At 48.3% G+C, this 18,977-nt stretch overlaps 1 protein-coding gene across 1 annotated transcript in view; it reads left to right on the forward strand.

Annotated features, from left to right (window-relative positions):
• LOC138447914 (zinc finger protein 268-like) overlaps positions 1-18,977 on the forward strand; it is a 75,840-nt gene that overhangs the window by 30,672 nt on the left and 26,191 nt on the right. Inside the window, exon 2 of the mRNA XM_069604431.1 lies at positions 9,213-9,278. The gene's annotated coding sequence lies outside the window, so the exon portion shown is untranslated. The remainder of the gene's footprint in view (positions 1-9,212; positions 9,279-18,977) is intronic.

Raw genomic sequence — 18,977 nt, forward strand, 5'->3', positions numbered from 1 at the left:
TTCTCTTGCTCACCATCATCGATGGCTGCCTCTATCATTGGCTTCCTCCTTTGCTCTATTCCCCTTCTCATTCTCTTGTTAATCATTGATGGCTCCCTCTATCAATGGCTTCCTCCCTTGCTCTATTCCCCTTCTCATTCTCTTGCTCATCATCAATGGCGTCATCTCTCAATGGCTTCCTCCATTGCTCTATTCCCCTTCTCATTCCTTGCTCATCATCGATGGCTTCCTCTATTATTGGCTTCCTCCTTTGATTTATTCCCTTCTCATTCTCTTGCTCACCATCGCTGGCCCCCTCTATCAATCACTTCCTCCCTTGCTCTATTCCCCTTCTCATTCTCTTGTTCATCATTGATGTCATCCTCTATCAATGGCTTCCTCCTTTGCTCTATTCCATTCTCATTCGCTTGCTCATCATCAATGGCGTCATCTCTCAATCGCTTCCTCCCTTGCTCTATTCCCCTTCTCATTCCTTGCTCATCATCGATGGCTTCCTCTATCAATGGCTTCCTCCCTTGCTATATTCCCCTTCTCATTCTCTTGCTCATCATCGATGGCGTCCTCTATCAATGGCTTCCTTCCTTGCTCTATTCCCCTTCTCATTCTCTTGCTCATCATCGATGGCGTCCTCTATCAATGGCTTCCTTCCTTGCTCTATTCCCCTTCTCATTCTCTTGCTCAGCATTGCTGGCCCACTCTATCAATCGCTTCCTCCCTTTTTCTCATTCTCTTGCTCATCAACGATGGTGCCCTCTGTCAATGGCTTCCTCCCTTGCTCTATTCCCCTTCTAATTCTCTTGCTAATCATCGATGGTCCCCTCTGTCAATAGCTTCCTCTCTTGCTCTATTCCCTTCTCATTCTCTTGCTCATCATCGATGGCTTCCTCTATCAATGGCTTCCTCCCTTGCTCTATTTCCCTTCTCATTCTCTTGCTCACTATCGATGGCGTCCTCTCTCAGTTGCTTCCTCGCTTACTCCAGTCCGCTTCTCATTATCATGCTCATCATTAATGGCCCCTTTTCCCAATGGCTTCCTCCCTTGCTCTATTCCCCATCTCATTCTCTTGTTCATCATCAGTGGCACCCTCTCTCAAAGGCTTCCTCCGTTGCTCTATTCCCCTCTCATTCATTTGCTCATCATCATCGATGGCTTACTCCCTTGCTCTATTCCCCTTCACATTCTCTTGCTCATCAACGGTGGTGCCCTCTGTCAATGGCTTCCTCCCTTGCTCTATTCCCCTTCTAATTCTCTTGCTAATCATCGATGGTCCCCTCTGTCAATGGCTTCCTCCCTTGCTCTTTACCTCTTCTCATTCTCTTGCTCGTCAATAGTCCTGACAAACCATGCCAAGGGGAAAACTGCATTTTCAACCCCAGCAGGCCTCTACCAGTTTAAAGTAATGCCTTTTGGACTAAAGAATGCACCTGCAATATTACAACGGATGGTTAATCAAGTTCTGAATGGGATGGAGGACTTCTGCATGGCATACTTGGATGACCTTGTAGTGTTCAGCCCTACTTGGAAAGAACATGTTGACCACTTAGGATATGTTTTGCGGGCTCTTGAGCAGGCCCATCTGACCATAAAGGCTAGCAAATGTGAAATTGGTCAGAGTAAAGTGGTCTACCTTGGACATGAGGTAGGAGGAGGTGAAATCAGGCCATTGCCTAGCAAAGTACAAGCTGTACAAAACTGGGCCACCCCTACTACTCAGACCTAGGTGAGAGCCTTCCCAGGCTTCACTGGTTACAATAGGCACTTCATAGAGAACTATGGGACCATAGCTTCTCCCTTGAATGTGATCGCTCTCCAAAATTTCCTAAAAAGGGCAGGTGAAATGTGGAGTGCACTCAAGCATTTGAAGGACTTAAGAAAGCCCTTTGTCAAGCTCCAGTCCTAAGAGCTCCTAACTATAACCAAACCTTCATTTTGCAGACAGATGCTTCAATTACAGGTATAGGTGCAGTTCTGAGTCAGCTGGATGAGAAAGGTAGGGAGCACCCCGTATGCTTCATCAGCAGAAACTGAAGGATCCTGAGACAAGGTGGGCAACTATTGAAAGAGAATGTTTTGCTATTGTGTGGGCACTGAAGAAGTTTAGGCCATACTTGTATGGTTCTACTTTTGTCATTCAGACTGACCACCAACCCTTGAGATGGTTGATGCAAATGAAAGGGGAAAATCCAAAACTATTGAGATGGTCAATCTGCCGGCAAGGGTTTGATTTCACCATTGAGCACAGGTCAGGGTGTCACCACCAAAATGCTGATGGTCTCTCCAGGATGTTTGACCGACTGGAATAAGGAGATTCATCCAGGAGTGGATTAAATCCTCCTGTCCTTAAGTCTGGAGGGGACGAGTGTTAGGGAGAATTCTCAATATGTGCTACTTTCCCTTACCTTTTGAGACCCCCAGCAACTTTGCTGGATTTCTAGGATTTTAACTTTCACCTGGAAAGAGTGTGAGCCTTTTTTCCCACTCTTTAATGTATTTTGATGTGTGTTTTACTTTTGTGTTCTTTGGATATGGAGTTTTAAAACAACTCCATAGGCATCATCTTTTTCTGTGTGTTACACAGCGCCTTCAGTGCAGTGGCACAGGGATGTCTTTCAGACTTCCCAAGGTTTAAATACCTTCTCTGGGACTGACTACTGTCTCCCAGAGCATGTAAATTTAAATTGACTTTACTAGTCTTTTTAAATTTACAGACCCCAGCAGACACTATCTTCCTATAGCGTGCTGGAGGGGTTGCCTAGCATCCCCTGAGTCTAAACACTCATGTAACAATCAAATGTTACCCTTTCCCTCTTGAAATGGCTGGTGGCAGTGGTTTAGAACAAACTACCATGATTTTTCCCGACAGCGAACACTAGTAGCTAAAAATCGAGTAAGCCATGTTTTTCAATATGGCGCCCAAGACCTATCTGTAAAAACAGATTCTGGTCATCTTTTTTCGCCATTTCTTTTGGGAAAGGTCCTTCTTGTGTTTAACTCTGCGCGCCAAACCAGGCTTGGTCCCTTTGTTCTTTGGCCTTTGGCAGGCTTCAGTGCAGAAGCCCTCCTCTGGTGCCTGAGTGTCTGGGGTGGACAGGATGTGAGGGAGGTGCCCAAAATTCCCTGTGCTTAGTCTCCTAGGACCTGACTCTGGCATGATTTGCCCTGCTGGGTGAGTGACAGCCAGGCTGGAATGAATGGGGGAAAATTGTTTAAAAGCAGGCCTCTGGTACTTGGAAAGCAGAGTCGACCACTGGAACGAGAGAACCAAAGACGAGCTGAAGGAAGACGACTGCTGCAACTCCTGGTCCACCGGTGAAGCCCTGCTGCACGTCCGAATTGCCTGAAACTCCCTCGATAGAGAAGCCCTTCAAGGTTAACTTCTTCCCTTGAGTTTGGTGGGAACAACCAACTCGCAAGTCACCTGGACTCCGTCTCTATACTGGTTGAATTTTCTTCAGAGTGCTGTTGAAAACCGGATATCCAGTGAGAAGGATACCAATTTGTGGTCTTTAAGGCACTCACACCTTAAACTAAGCTTGTGGCCTCTTCCGTGGGCAGTGCAGGAACCTCCCGACATCCTCCTTCTTGTCCCCACGACTGAAGTTCAGGAACAGCAAGATCTGCAGGAACTGCCAGGAACAACTGCCTCAGCTACAGCTCTTCTTCATTTTAAAGGTACTGTGCAAGTGCGGTCAGCAAATCCTTTCTACCGCGGTGAAGGTTTGTGAAACTTTCCCAACTTTGAAGGCTTGTCCTTCCCTAAGTCGACATATAACTTTTCGTCTGACCAACTACTTCTAAAAACCATGGCAAAGACTTAACCGTTTACTACCAGAACTGTGCTATCCTATCCAAGGCTCTGAACCATTGACTTTGGCCCAGGCCTATTGAACTGAATTACTGATTGTAGTGAACGGAAACTATTTGCCCTACCTCTGAAAGTATTTGTGCTTTGATTCTTTTAACCCCTTTTTAAAGTAACTGAAGTGCCATTTTGCTTCCACTTCAGGGGAGCTGAACTTGTTCAGAAACTGATTGGTTGTGTATTGTAGTATATTAGATTGTGATATTGGGCTGCTCTTACTAGTGGAATGTTTTCCACTGACTGTGTAAATAAATGTATATTATTTTACCAAGAAACCTTGAGTAAGTGTTTGTTTGAACCATAGTAATTGTTGTCCTTTGTGTAACCTCTTGTACTGCTCACTTTACTCTTGAGATAAGTCTGGCTGCTCAGCCATCGCTACCGCTTTACTGTGTAGTACAGGCTTGTACCAAAGGTGAATTTGTACTTACACTTGTAGTCTTAATTGTGTGAAGTGTTCCCAAAGGGTATTGCATGTGATTCTGCCTAACAACGGGTGATGGGGGGGTCCCTTGTGGTGTGGGCTGCCTGCGGGTATGGTCACGGGTGATGGGGGATCCCTTGTGGTGTGGGCTGCCTGCGGGCATGGTAACGGGTGATGAGGGGAGTCCCTTGTGGTGTGGGCTGCCTGCAGGGTATGGTCACGGGTGGGCTGTCCGCGGGGTATGGTCACTGGTGATGGGGGGGTCCCTTGTGGTGTGGGCTGCCTGCGGGTATGGTCATGGTTGATGGAGGTACCCTTGTGGTGTGAGCTGCCTGCGGGGTATGGTCACGGGTGATGGGGGGTCCCTTGTGGTGTGGGCTGCCTGCAGGTATGGTCAGGGGTGATGAGGGGATGCCTTGAGGTGTGGGCTACCTGCGGGTATGGTCATGGGTGATGAGGGGTCCATTGTGGTGTGGGCTGCCTGCGGGTATGGTCAGGTGTGATGGGGGGCCCTTGTGGTGTGGGCTGCTTGCAGTTTTGGTCACGGGTAATGGGAGTATCCTTTGTGGTGTGGGCTGCCTGTGGGGTATTGTCACGGGTGGGCTGCCTGCGGGGTATGGTCACGGTTGATGGGGGGGTCCCTTGTGGTGTGGGCTGCCTGCGGGTATGGTCAGGGGTGATAGGAGGGTCCCTTGTGGTGTGGGCTGCCTGTGGGTATGGCCACGGGTGATGGGGGGTCTCTTGTGGTGTTGGCTGGCTGCGGGTATGGTCAAGGGTGATGGGGGGCCCTTGTGGTGTGGGCTGCCTGCGGGTATTGTCACGGGTGATGAGGGGGGTCCCTTGTGGCGTGGGCTGCCTGCAGGGTATGGTCATGGGTGGGCTGTCTGTGGGGTATGGTCACGGGTGATGGGGGTCCCTTGTGGTGTGGGCTGCCTGTGGGTATGGTCACGGGTGATGGGGGTCCCTTGTGGTGTGGGCTGCCTGTGGGGTTTGGTTATGGGTGATGAGGGGTCCCTTGTGGTGTGGGCTGCCTGTGGGTATGGTCATGGGTGATGGAGGGGTCCTTTGTGGTGTGGGCTGCCTGCAGGGTATGGTCACGGGCGAATGGGGGGTCCCATGTGGTGTGGGCTGCCTGCGGGTACGGTCAGGGGTATTGGGGGGTCCCTTGTGGTGTGGGCTGCCTGCGGGGTGTGTTCTTGGCTGATGGCAGCACACGCAGCCCTTTCCACACGATTTGCCCGCGAGCGGGGTATGCGATTTTGCAGGGGTATGCAAGGGCATTTTCATGCAATTTGACTGGTGCGTGCGGGGTACGCGATTTCGCAGGGGTACGCAAGGGCCTTTTCATGCAATTTGGCTGATGCGAGGGGGTTACGTGCTTTCGCAGGGGTACGCAAGGGCCTTTTCACGTGATTTGGCTGGCTTGAGCGGAGTACGCGATTTTGCGGGGTACGCAAGGGCCTTTTCACGCGATTGGATTCGCGGGCGTACGCAATGGCCTTTTCATGCGATGTGGCTGGCGCGAGCGGGGTGCGTGATTGTGCAGGGGTACGCCAGGGTCTTTTCACGCGATTGGATTTCGCGGGGGTACGTGAGGGCCTTTTCATGCTATTTGGCTGGCACGAGTGTTGTAGGCTCCAATTTTTCATGCGATTACGATGGAGGGGAGCTGTGTGCTGGGCCACGGATGGTGCGGGGCCTTGCGCCATATTGGCCATTTCACTGGCTTTATCCAGCGCAAGGGGCGGTGTTGGGAGTATTACTGGCGCAGATGGATGCTCACTGCGCCACGGCTGGTACTGGCTCAGGAAATCCATGAATACGCGTGGCACACAGATGCTGCTTTGCGCCCCGGCTGGCGCACGCATGGCGCACTGTCCCTCTCGGCACGCCACGCTTGCGCTGCTTCTGCGCTGGAATCTATGAATCAGGCCCTTGGTATGAGTGATGCGAAAAATGTCTCTGTCGAATTGAAGAGCCTAAATCTGTCAAGTATCTGTGCTAAAAGTTCACTAGAGATATAGTTTGATGCCCTTCTTTTGCGCGACACTCTTTCTTGCAGCTTATGTTCTGACAGCACATCATAAGCGGGGGTTCTTTGGTTGTAGACTGGGGTGCTGGAGGCATTCTGGTGGGGACCCTCGCCCCCTGGACATGACTCTCCGGAATCACCATGAGGGCCGAATGCAGCGTGGGCAGGGCACAAGTACCTGTCCATGACGGTGAGAGGTGCAAGTATGCCTGTTTGCTGCATGCCCAATAACTGTCCATCAATGCTGCTGTTCCCTTCTTCATGTCAAGGAGGATGAGTTGCAATGTTTGTTTGGTCCCATGGGCACCTTCCCCTCTCTGTGGAAGCAAAGTTCGTTTTGGACTTCACGTTGAATTTTGATTGGTTTTTCGAGTGCTGTTAGTTTGGCAATGTGCTGGGACCAGGCCTGAGTGCATGTTTTCTTGATCCACTGGCATTTATTCTCCGACAGTCCCTGCAGTGCTTCTGCCTTGCACGTCACTGTTTCCTCTTGCCACTTGTTTTCCGTGAACAGTGTCCCTTTTATGACAAAAAATGGTTCTTTGATGCACAATACTCCTTGAGGCTTGCTGTGACAGGTTTTCTCATTCTGGAGCAATTGTAATGCTACTGTGTGTGCTTGGAAGGTACTTCAAATTCTACAGAGTGCTAGATGAATGAGACATTGGGCATCAGCTATAGGAGTTTTTTGGGGTAATAAGACCTTGGGTCTTCCTGATGCATGAGGTATCAGGGAACACACATATCAGCTTTCGTTGGCTGCTTGTTCTCCCATGGTGCTCATGTCTGATCTGGGTGGCGGGGGTCTTCTACTGCATCCAACCCCAGACCCCCCCTTTCCTCCTGTTCCTCTCCCCTTGATTATTATGTGAGTTCATTAACCTTTAACAAATCGGAAAAATGCTCAGTGAAATATTTTCATTTTGACCATTGGTATGTTGCCAGTACTGTGTGGCAGGCTGGGTACGCGGGGTGGGGGTTTGATGCGTAAAGTTCCTATAAGTGTTACTTGAGGTAGGTTCAAAGGTCGTTGGTGGATTAGTATTGGGTAAATCATCTTCATTATAAACATTAGTCCCAATTCCATCAGTGTTTAGTATTGGACATTCAACCTGTGGGGTTTTCACCGTTTTATTTTTCTGCAGAGTGGTAATATTCGTAGGGACATTATGAGCCCATATTAACTTTAGCCCATCCCATACTAGGTGTGTGCCTTCTTGCTCCAGTTTTACCCCCTCCCCCTTTCTTTTATGCTACCAGCTATAAAAGACACTGACCAGTACAGTCCTAAACATAATCATATAGTTGCAAACACAATGGCGGTAAAATAGAGGCCACATTCATGCGCATAAGCCCTAGTAGCAGTAACCATTTCCCTATTGCAATCTACATTCGCTGTGTTGTCACTGAGGGCCCTCCTTTCTGCCATGTTTGCACCTACAGAGTGAAATACATGTGTTAACTGCACCTTCATTTATGGCAAAACAACATATTTCTCAAAAGGGGACATAGATATTTAGTGTGAAAATGAGAGAACGAGAATGAAAGCGGGAAAGAGCGGGAGTGAGTGGTAGGAGTGAGAGAGAGAGAGAGAGAGAGAGAGAGGGGGATAGAGAGAGAGAGGGATAGAGAGAGAGAGGGATAGAGAGACAGAGACAGCCGTAAAGGACCAATTACTTATATATGTATATACATTTTACTGTCATTCATAGTAACCAATCAGCTTTGTCCGTATTGAAATCTTTGCACATTCCTTTGTATTCTAAAACCATCATTTTCTCTATCTAATTAATGTTACTACTAGGGTACAGCCACCTCTTGTTCACTTTTCTGTCCCCGAAGTGGCGTTACACTGTCATTTGCTTTTCTAATGTAGGAGAGGTGTATCCAACACTTCAGGCCTTTAACTTTCACTGCCGAGGGTGTACAATACACCACCTCGTAAGGGCCATGAAATCTTGGAGAATTCCATCTCCTCACAAAACTCTGCACGTAAACCAAGTCCCCAGGCATTAGTTGTGTCGGGGGGCTGTCTGCAGCTGCAGTGTTTGTGTCTGTCTCGCATTCGCTGGTGAAGGGCGGGGAAACCTGTTTAGCTATGCTTCTTACTGCCCGTGTGAGCTGTGTCAAATAATCCTTGTATTCCTCTCCCAGTATTGTGGCCGTATTATGGGCGTCTGACACTCTCCTTATTGGGGACAATGGGGTTTGCATACGTCTTCCTGTCACTATCTCGTGGGGGGACAAGTGGTGGTCTTTGCTAGGTTGTGTGCGCAGTTAGAACAAAGCTAACGGCAAACAATAAACCCCATTCTTATTAAGGGACTGGCATAACTTTGACAGTCTGCTTTTAAAGAGCCTGTTGATCTTCTCGACCACCCCATTCACTTGCAGGTGGTAAATGGAACATAACTTGTCTTTAATCCCTAGTAGTGATGTTACTTCTTTACAGAGGTTGTTTACAAAGTGTGTTCCGTTGTCGGAGCATATGACATCTCAAATCCCCCACCGCAGAAACACTTCCCTTACCAGGAATTTTGTTGCGCATTTCGCATCTGGGTGTGCGCATGGTCCTGCTTCTACCCTGCGGGAAAAGGGGCAGACTACCACCAGATATTTTGCTCCATTGCACCTTTCTCCCATGTCTGCATAATCAATGTGCAGTTCACATGGCAATGTGCCTCGCAGTGTCCTGAGGGTCATACCAGAGTTGTATGCTTGGCATGTCACACATTCAATTGCCATTTAAGCCAAGTGTTCTTGTAATTGTGGGACAAACCAGTCTTCTTGGATGTCCGCAGCTATATGTTGTTTGGCTGTGTGTGCTGGGAAGTGTAACAGCTGGAATGCGACGTGCAATAATTCTACAGACATTACTTCTTTCCCTGTACAGTTTTGGCGCCAAAGGAGGTCAGCGTCTGCTGCCGTGTTTCCTAAAGAGATGACGTCACTGTTATTGGTATGTGCTTGGCATTTTACCAGAGCCACAACTGATGGTTCTGCTAATGCTTCTATAAGCTCATTCAAGATTTCTGCATGTTGTACTGGGGACCTGTCTGCCCTTCTAAACCCTCTCCTTCTCCACCTGGACAACCAGCATGTACCGCTGTGGTTACATATTCAGTGTCTGAGTATTTTGTCACTGCACACCCCTTTGCTGCACGCAATACTTCAATTAATTCCACAAGCTCTGCTGCTTGTGCCGAGAAATGCATGGGTAAGCGTTTCTGCACAATTGTCTCATACTCCCCTTCTCACCCACATGCTTTTCACCTATCTCTGGGCAGATGGATGCCGACCCATCCACGAAGTATACCTCACCTTCTTCCATTCTTACTACAGCTGCGCCCACATGCTATTCACCTATTTCTGGGCAGATGGATGCCGACCCATCCACGAAGTATACCTCACCTTCTTCTAGGGCGTTCTCATTTGCTTTCGGAATGTCATCACCCACCCCTTCATATGTTGCACAATCTTGATTTTGCATGTCTTCTACCGTGCATGGCTCAGTAAGGAAAGTGGCTGGATTCACTGTTTTGCAGAGCACTATGTGAATGTTTGTGCTTGAGAGTATTATCTCATAAGCTGTCACTCTCTGTGTTGTAAGTGTGGACTTTGATCTTTTTAGTATTGCAAACAATGAGTGTTTGACAAACAATGTTACCGATCAGCCCATCAGTATGGTGGCGCTCTTTTCAATTGCAAAGGCAGTAGCGGCGAGAGCCTGTTCCCACGCGAAATGCACCAGCATCACTGAGTCTAGTGTTCCACTGTATGACGCCAATGACCTATGCCCTAGAGATGTTTTCTGTGTTAGGACAGCTGTCATAAGTGTTCCATCGCAGTGGGAAAACAAATAGAATTCCCGTTCAGAATCTGGGGTTGCTAGAACTGGCGCAGAATGAATAAGGTCCTTTAGTGTTTTGAAGTGTGTTGAAGGCTGTGTTCACCTCTTGTGTCCATGTGATGGCTGCGTTTTCCTTTTGTGCTTCTTTTAGTTCTTGTAGCATGGGTCTTGTGGAGGATGCATAGTCTAATATCCATGCTCGGCAATAATTACTTATGGCGAGGAACTTATGCATGTCTTTCACTTTGCCGGGCCTGATTGTCGCGGGCACTGCTGCTGCTCTGTCTGGGAGCATTCGTTTGCCATCCTTTGATATTAGTTGTCCCAGGTACAGTACCTCTGTTAGGCAGTACTGCAACTTTCCTCGGTCCACCTTGTATCACTTCTGTGCCAACAACTGTAATAATGTGATGGTATATGCTCTACACTGTTCCTCATCCTCACCACAAATCAAGAGATCATCTACGTACTGTATCACTGTGCTTTTGACATCAATATTGCCAAGATCTTCATGCAATATTCTGTTGAAAATACTCAGACTCTGGCAGTATTCCTGTGGTATTCTACAATGCTCACATCCTTTTCCTCCTAGGGTGAATGTGCTCAAATATTGGGAACTTGGGTCAAGAGGTACTGTCAAAAAAGCATTTTTCAAGTCTACCACTGTAAAGCACATGGCGGATGTCGGGATGCTAGCAAAACAAAAGAGGTGATGGCTGGAAGGTTTAGAATGAATCTGAACCTCTGGCATCGCTCTGGGCAACCCTCCAGACCATCGTTCTTCACCTGCCAAGCCATTACAAAAGGGGAAATACCAAATGCAAATCAGGCTTGGTCCCACCCCCAGGCTTGGTAGTCCAGCCCGAACTGCTAGGTCACATCCCTTCTGCACGAGACCACAAGCGTCCCCAGACATGTTTCAGCCTTGTTGGGCGTCATCAGTGAGGAGTAGCTTGGGTCTCTAGGCCCAGCAGGCACGGGACCAAGTCTGGGCATACCCGTCCCACTCGGGGTGACAATAGCAAAACAAAAGAGGTGATGGCTGGAAGATTTAGAATGAATCTTAACCTCTGGCATCGCTCTGGGCAACCCTCCAGACCATCGTTCTTTCTGTGCAGAGGGGACCTGGCCTAGCAGTTCGAGCTGGGCTGCTACCATTGGTGGCAGTACCTGACTGATTTGCATATGGCTGGACCCCTTTTGCAATGGCGCAGACAGGCTAAACAACGGTGGTGTGGAAGGTTGCCCAGAGCATTGCCAGTGGTACAGATTCATTCAAAACCTTCCACCCATCACTTTTGTGGTCACAGTTTGTCTCTCCATGTGAGAGAGGGTATGCCCAGACGTGGGTCCCTGGCTCGCTGCGCCATAGGGAACCAAGCTGGACCTCACTGAGGAGGCCCAACAAGGCCGAAACATGTCTGGGGTTGCTTGTGTTTCCGTGCAGAGGGGACCTGGCCTAGCAGTTCGGGCTGGGCTGCTACCATTGGTGGCAGTACCTGACTGATTTGCATATGGCTGGACCCCTTTTGCAATGGCGCAGACGGGCTAAAAAACGGTGGTGTGGAAGGTTGCCCAGAGATTACCAGTGGTACAGATTCGTTCAAAACCTTCCACCCATCACTTTTGTGGTCACAGGATGTCGGGATGCTACACAAAATGGATGCATGCTTTGGGGCAAGGGGAAACTCCTTGTGTATGACATTAAGGGGGCGTAAATCCTGTATCATCCCCAAAGACCCTCCCTTCACATTTTTGATCAGATAAATCGCTCTATTACAAGGTGAATTTAATGGTACGATGATACCTTGTTGTAGTAGTGCATGTATTGTTTCTTTTATTCCTTCCTCTGCTTCCCTTTACAGAGGGTATTGTTTCACTCGGGGCAGTACGGCCGCGGGCTTGAGTTTAATCTTAACTGGTGTCACTTCTTGTAAAAGCCCTACATCGTGGGGGTTCGTTGTCCATAGTGTAGGGGGTTCCTGTTGAATGTCCCCATCAAAAAATTATGGAGGTGCATTGACACTGGCCATGAGGGGGTTTGTTACTTGTCTGTTTTGAACCATTATATCACAGTGCATGCATATTTCCATTATCATCTCCCCATCATTGTCATTGTCAGTGAACAGCTCCTCATCTGTTAGGTCGCGCAGCGCTATGTTGGGATCTATGCATAGTACTGATTGCCACTCGCAGCCGTGCGTGTCCAGTCCTATTACCACAATACAAGTTGGTTATACTTGCACCCCCTGCAGATCAAGTGAAAGAATTGTACCTGGCAATACTTCGGGGGCAGCTACAGGGTGGAAGACAAAGTCAGATGGCACTCTCTATTCCTGACGTGTTAGTTCAGGCACTACTCTTGCCAATACTTGTATCCCATACATGAACATATCTGCATTAGTTGGCCCCTCCCTAACTGCTATCTCGTTTGTTATGGTGTTGATCAACAGCATTGCCCTGATGGGGCATATTCCCAGGGTTTGAGCAAACTATGCCTCTTTTAGTAAAGGAAATGGGCATATTGAGCTTGCTAAGAAGGTCCCTCGCCAGCAAATTTATTGGCGATTCTTCATGATACAATAGGGGTGCTCGCACTGTTTTGCCCCCCACCGTAATGTCCCGATCTTTAGTGTATGGAACCGTGACCACAGCCACAGAAAAACCTTGCGTCTCCAACTTCCAGCCTGAGAGCGGAAACCAGCCTTCCATTAGGCACGATTTTTCCACTCCTGAGTCCACCATGAAGATGAACTGTTTGTTTCCTATCTCCGCCCCCACCAGTGGTTCCTCGCCTGGACGTAGGGTAGTTGATAGCACTGGACACGCAAGCGCTTTCTGTGGGCTGTCCTAGTCTGGGTGTGTATTAGTTCCCAGAAAGTGAAGACATTCTCTCCGACCATTAGTATTCCCCAAAATGGTGCTTGTGCGGGCGCGCCTTTTGGTGTCAAAAGGGTTACCGTGTGTGTTCCTCTTTTAGTTTTGATGTGTTAGTCTTTGCTGCGCCCCTTGCGGTTGCGCCCTAGGCTCCTGTGTGAATTGTGTGTTCATTTGCTCTTCCTGTCCATGCCCTCCCATAGGCAGTCCATACGGACTTCCCGGGTGAGGGTGACCATACTGTTGTTCGTTGTTGAACCTTTGCATGTTTGGATAGTTTTGCATGGGACGAGAGCGACATTCTCTAGCAAAATGGCCCCATCTACCACATGACCAACATGCCCCTGTCCTCCCACTCTGGGTCCTTGTCCTCCATACCCCCCCTCTGTGCCCTCGATACCCACCTCTTCCTCTTCCAGGTCTTCCTTGCCACTGGGGCCATCCATACTGTTCTTCTCCATCCCATTGTTCTTGCCCGTTTGCTGCCCAAATTGCTGCCATCCTAGCCTGTATTGCTATCGGCCCTCCTCCCCGTCTCCTTGCCGTCCTGTGGGTAGGGCTGATGTTACCGCTACGACCATCACCAGTTTATTTTGTACGAGTTTTGCCTCATCGGCCAGCCTTTTCTGTGCTATCTCCTTCTCCCTTTCTTTGATCCTCCTACAGTGGTGTTCTATGATGCTCTGTATTTCTGGCCAGCCCTTGGCTTCTATCTAAGGCCTTCTGCACCTCCTTCGGGAGGCCTCTCTTGATAATAAAGTAAAAAAGCGAGGTGGATTGGTCCCAAGCCGTGCCCGTCTCCGACCTCCACAGGTCCTGCACCCAAAGAATGTACGACGCAGCATCCTCCTCGTCCCCCAATGTGCATTGCATTACTGAGTGCAAGTCAGGGGTGTCCGCGAAGGATCTGCACAGTGCATCCCACACTTGTGCCCTTACATTGTTAAACCATGCCCCGTCGTGTATGTCGCAATCCATTGTCACTCCCAGGAACCACGCCTTTATCCACACACTGTCTGCCTGGTCACCCACAGCCATTACTAACAAGCTCTTGACATCCCCTATAGCTAAAGGGACCCCAGCAGTGTTTTTCCCAAAGGCGTATATCCATTTCCCCCTTCCTCCAGAAAGTGGAGGTAGCGTCTTTAGTAAATTCGTTTTGTACATCTGTGCCCAGGGTACATAATGGGGTCTCCCCACTCCTTTGTGTATAGGAGGCATTTGTAAACATGTCTTCTTCCTTCCTTTACTCACCTGTGCCCCTTTCTTCCTTGCTACTGCCATTCTCCCCATCCTATTCCGTAGTCTTTCTTGCCACCCTGCCTCTTCTGCCCCCACCCGTGGAGTTAGATACTGGGCTAGCGCGTCTCCTCGTATTGCTCCTTCCCCGTACTTGTCAATGTCGCTCCAACATTCTTCTTCTTCTTCTCTTTCTTCCCTTTATGACGTCACACTGCCTGGCCCTACACCTACCTGTTCACCTTCCTCTTCTATTCTTATGATTTTAAAAGGGGTATTGTCGATGCGGAAGAGGAGGTCTCCGGACTTCCTCTCACTGTCTGTCGTAATAGAAGGAACCTTGGCTGGAGGCGGGGGTGGTGTGGCTGTACACTGTACACGTAGTCGGGCTTACTCCGTTTGGGTGTTGGTGATGCGATCTTCAATGCTCCGTGTTAGGGAGAATTCTCAATAAATGGCTGATTCCCCTTACCTAATGAGTCCCTCAGCAGCTTTGCTGGATTTCTAGGGTTTATTTTTTTCACCTAGTCAGAGTGTGAGCCTTTTTCCCACTCTTACATGTGTTTTGCTGTGTGTGTTTTCACGTTTTGTGTGATCTTGGGCACTGAAGCCTCACCTACTCCAAGTGCACCACTTTTTGTGTGTGTTACACAGCACCTTCAGTACAGTGACACTGGGTTGTCTTTAAGACTTCCCTCTGACTCCATTTTTCTGGGGCTGACTACTGTCCCCCAGAAACAGGTAAAGTTGCCATTAACTTTATGTAGTCACTTTAAATTACAGACCCAGTGTTGGGCAGAAACCTGTGCAGTTCCCTCTGGGACCACTGCAAAAGATTTAAGACTACAGGTGTTTGGCAGTAAACCCACTTGGTAGCAGTCTGTACCACACAGATTCACTTGGTAGCTGTGGCTGAGCAGTCAGACTTCCCTCAAGAAGAGTTAGGCAGTATACAGAGTATTCACAATAGGTCAAGAGAACACAGTAGAACAATTAAACACTGACCAGGGCTTGGTGTAAAAGAGATATAATTATTTATTTAAAAACCACATCTAGAAAAACACACAGGCACTAATAGTAAGCAATTCAAAAACACGGTCACTAAAAGATATGCACTCCCTTAAAAGAATATTAGACAAGTCTTAAGTAAAGCCCCACGTATTTTCAGAGAGCGGTGAGCGCTTAACGTAGATGGTACTCTAATAGTTTGTTTTAAAAAGGGAGAGAAAAGCAGAGAACAAGTTGAAACAGATCCCAACACTTTTACCAGAACATAACAAGAGAGGAAGGCAAAGTAAAACCGAAACAGATCCCAACACTTTTACCAGAACATAACAAGAGAGGAAAGCAAAGTAAAACCGTGAAGTTAGAGTTCAAGAGGCCGGATCCACTTTCAGAGGATCCAAACGAAATGTGTCCAAGGTCACACGGTTGCAGTGCACAAAAGTCTTGTAAAGGTTCAAAAAGGAGTTGGACCAAAGAAAGGGAGCAGTTAGAGGGTCAAGGCGGCCAGCCCAGTCCAGAAGGTTAAGGGGTTATTATTACCTTGTAGCAATCTTTAGAAAGGGAGGCCTGGCGGACACGGTACCTTAAAGTGGTGAGAATGCTCCAGCGGGGGCAGTTGTTCCTGGCAGCGGATGCAAGTCGGTGGTTCGTCCGGGGGAAGAGAGGATCTCGTTGTGGAGGAAGACAGGAGTCCGTTGCACTGCCAGGGAAGAAACCTTCCACAGAGTTTCTCAGGTACAAGGAGCGGTCCGGTGATTCACGGTTCAGTGGTGAGTGGCTATCCGGCTGCCGGGGTGCTTGGCATGGGCAGTTTGAACACAAACCGGGCTGGGGTGCGAAGAAAGAAAGGTAAACTGGTTGTGCCCACCAGTCAGGGGAAGAAGCCTCTCCAGCCGGGAGATCTTCTCTGTCGTCGGGAAGTGGTGAGTCGGTTGTGCAGGGCTCCACCGGTGGTGTCGTCGTGGTAGATCGGCTCAGCTTCTCCCTCGTCGGATTCTCAGGTCCTGTGGTGACTTCTGAAGTTCCAATCCCCAAAGCCCTGCTTTTATGCAAGAAACCCCCATTCACTCAGCCTAGCTGTCACTCAAACATGCTAAGTGGTGAGCCTACCGGCTCACCACTAGAGCCAATCACACAAGAGTGCGACTTGAGTTACCAAGGTAACTCAGTCCAGGGTGCCTAAACCCCCTCTCACACCCCCTGTGGTACCCAGACAGAGTGGCACCACTTTTGGAGGCTTCTGTGGAGAAGCCCACCAAAAAGTGGAACAAAGGGCTCGACTTGGGTTGGAGTCACAGAAGAGAACACAAACGCCATTTTGGAATCGAGTCTTGGCAAAAAATAGCAACCGGAGAATTAATATTAATTAAATAAACCGGCGGTATGTTCGAGGCTATGAGAATTAAATAATTAAAGTTGGTAGCCTCGAAAAATGGGAAAATCCCATAGGAAAATATTTGCGGTCGAATATAAAAAGTAGTTTCCACTGCCACCAGCCAAAACCCGATCAGGGGGGACGGAGACGTGCCCCCTCGACTAACAGACCCCGGGGCAATCAAATTGCCCCAACCAGTACGTCCACAACATGATGGTTTGTACTGGTTTCTGTTAATAATTTGGGACTAGTAAAGCCAATGGTGACTTTACATGCCCTGGGAGACAGTAGTCAGTCCCAGGGTATGGAGTCTATGGTGGGGTGTCACTATGACACCCCTGTGTCACTGCACGGAGGGTGCCGTGTAACACACATAGTAAAAACACATGAGACCCTATGGAGTAAAGGACCCCATAGCCCATAAAACACATTAACAGTCAAAGGAATACCATAAATCATGTTCAAGAGTGGGAGGAAAAGAGTCTCACTCTTGGCAGGAGGAAAAAACAAACTTCAGAAATACAGCAAAGCTGCTGGGGGACTCACTAGGTTAGGAAATCCAGCCTAAAGAGAGAATTCTCCCTAACACCCAGTACACCCCATCTTACATGGAGTACTGGAAAGGGTTAACTCCTATCCCTTTTTGTCTGTGCCTCTTGGAGCCTTGTTTTGCTCCCTTAACATTAAGACTTGGCTGGTGGCAGTGGTATCTACCCGAACCTTTCTACCGCGATTATACTATATAAACGTGGTATTGTTTTAGGCTATTATAGTAGCGTCGAACATAAACCTGCTTGACCAAATACATTTTATTTTGGTTCTGGCTGGGTTTATTCGCCAATTCTTTTTGTTAAAGTCTTTCTCGTGTTTTACTCTACACACCAAACTGGGGAAGATTCCTTTGTTCGCTGTCTTTTCGTGGTTTTCTGCACAGAAGCCCTCCTTAAGGCGCCTGATAGTCTAGAGGGGCACGATGTGAGGGAGGGATCTTTGGACCCCTGCTATGGGTTGCCTTAGCAACCCAAGTCGCACTCTTGTCTGATTGGCTAAGGGGACTGGCCTTGCCAGGCCAGCCACCCTGCTGTGTGATTGACAGCCAGGCTGTATGAATGGGGGAAAACTGAATAAAAAGCAGGTCTCTGGGACTGGGAGAGCAGAGTCACCACTGGAACGAAAGAAACAATGAGGAACTGCAAGAAGAGGACCGCTACAAAGACTGAACCACCCAGTGAAGCCCTGCTGCAGGTCTGAATCTCCAAATCCGACGTCAGAGAAGATCCTCCAGGAAACTTCTTCCCTTGAGCTGGTGGGTCCAACCAGTTCGCCCAAACTGCAAGCCAGGACCCCTCCTCTGGTCGAATTTGCTGTACAGATCTACAGTGGGCCGGATAGCCAGGAAGGTCGGCCCCTGCTTGGGTTTTAAGGAACGCACCTTTTATTCGTTGTTTTGCTCTGCTGCTGGTTTCTTCCCTGGGTGGCGCAGGACCCTCCAGTCTTCCTACTTCTTGTCAGTCTGACAGTCGCTTCAGGAACCGTGAGCCTGCAGGACCTGCCAGGAATGTCCGCCTCAGCTACAGCTCCGTCTCTGTTTTAAGGTACTGTGCAAATCCGGTTGTGCGTTTCGCTCAGCCGCAGTGAACGTGTTTGAAATCTTTCTCCAATCCGAGGGCTTGTCCTTCTCTTCTCTTTTACCTAACTTTTCTATCGACCAATCTCGTCCAGAATCTGTGCCACGAACTTTACCGCGAACTACACTGAACCTATTATCTTGAGCAAAAGACTTTTGAACCATTGACTTTGGCCCTAAACCTTTTCTATCTGATTTTAACCTTGTAGTCTCTCTTGTTCAGTTGTCCTGCTTGCTTACCTGTTGGTTTTGCCTAATTTCTAATAACTTTGTCTTTCCCTACCTTTTAAATTGCTGGAGTGCCATTTTGCTCCCACTTCATTTTGTGAGCCTAACTTGTCTAGAATTTAAGGGAAGTGGTGTGGTGTATTTTTTTATTGTGATTTTTATCTTGCTTATAATAGTTGAATTTTATACAACTGTTGAGTAAATAAATATATATTCTTTTACTTAGAAACCTTGAGTCAGTGTTTGCCTGAACCATAGTAATTGCTGTCCCTTGTGTAAACACTTGTACTGCTCACTTACTCTTGAGATAAGTCTGGCTGCTCCACTACTGCTACCACTATAACTGTGTAGTACAGGCTTGTACCAAAGGTGAAATTGTACTGTCACTTGTAGTCTTAATTGCGTGTTGTGTTCCCAAAGGGTTCTGCATGTAATTCTGCCTAACACTCCGGATGAG

The sequence above is a fragment of the Ambystoma mexicanum genome, chromosome 3q, assembly GCF_040938575.1.
Source record: "Ambystoma mexicanum isolate Mex_15411 chromosome 3q, UKY_AmexF1_1, whole genome shotgun sequence".
Lineage (NCBI taxonomy): Eukaryota > Metazoa > Chordata > Amphibia > Caudata > Ambystomatidae > Ambystoma > Ambystoma mexicanum.